We start from the raw sequence: 1,497 nt of genomic DNA on the forward strand, positions 1-1,497 counted from the left end.
CTAGGTTAAATTCATGTGTTTTTGAAAAACTTTTAATCTCATACTCACGCACTTCATTCATGAAATATTGTGTTTTGAGGAGTTTCTGCATTAAATTGCTCTGTTTCTTTCAAAAATTTGATTTTTCCATGCATCATTTGTGTTTAGGATTCACATGCATTGCATTGTTTTTGTATCCATCTTACAGTTTTGCAGTCATATCTCTCATTTTTTTCAAATATAACATGCATACACTTTGCTACATTGGGTACTCAACTTGATCAAAAATTGATTGATTAATTTTTGAGCTATGTACTTTCTAGTATATGCCTTTTTTATGCGTGAACTGTAGAAAATATTTTTCTTAAAAAATGTGATGGATAATCAATGTGTAAATATTTTCTCTACTCATGTAACTGTTTATGGGTCACATAGTGCCATGTTTGCATTTTATTGAAAAAGAGAATATTTTTTCTTCATGTGTATCCTCAACTTCGTTTTTTTTAAAAACTTGGTTTTTGTCTTTTTATTTATCCCCACCCCCTTTATTTTTCCCCAAAATTGTTTTTCCCAAAACTTGTTTTGTTTTTCCTATTTTTATAGGGGGAGAAATTTTTTTTAACCTTTGTGGTTCTTAGGGGGAGTTGTCTCTATTTTCTCTTACTCTGTTGCGTATATTTTCTGTCTATTTTCTGATTAGGTAGTCTTTGTCAATACGTGACAAAAAGGAGGAGACATAGATGACCTGTTTGTTTTGTTTAGGGGGAGAATATAAAAACTTTTTGATGTATCTAACTTGGGGGAGAGTTAGTTTACTTTTATTTTTTTTTTTATTCTGTTTCATATTATTGTTTATATGTCTTTTTTTCCACACATGCGGTGATGTGTTTGTTGAGTGTTTCTGGAAAGACGGGTACATTCTGATCAAGACCTTCTACCTCTTCTTGCAACTTCTAGGTTTGGAATCTTAGATTGGGATTTGTGATGTATTTGGACATTTTATTGTATATGGGCATTATGTTGTATGTGTGTTTTGTCACGGATTGTCAAAGGGTGAGATTGTTAGGTTTTGAGTTTGTAATGTTGACAAACCATGACAAAACATGACAAAAACTAAGTCTCATTAGTTTAGAATGGTCTACATTGAAGCCCAAGACAAAAAACTCAAGTTTGGGATAAAAACAAATGAGTTACAAGATGGTTGGTTCGATTGATCGAAAGACAGATTCGATTGATCCAAAATTTCAGCAAAATCAGCAAACGTAAAAAGGCCATAATTTATTCGTTTGAAGCCCAAATCGCGAGCCGTTTTTTCCAGTATTTAAAGAACATTATAAGCTAACCCTAGGTGGGGTTTTGAGAGTTTTTTAGAGAGATTAGAGTGCATCTTGTGCCTCTTTTGTAGATCTAGGGTTTTGTACCCAAAAGCTCTCTTATGTCTTCTACCAGTATTATTCCTTGAAAAATCTCAAGATCTGGTATTGTAGAAGTTGCTGCCTTCTCTTGTCATCAAAGGTG

Source organism: Quercus lobata, chromosome 11 (genome assembly GCF_001633185.2).
Source record: "Quercus lobata isolate SW786 chromosome 11, ValleyOak3.0 Primary Assembly, whole genome shotgun sequence".
Lineage (NCBI taxonomy): Eukaryota > Viridiplantae > Streptophyta > Magnoliopsida > Fagales > Fagaceae > Quercus > Quercus lobata.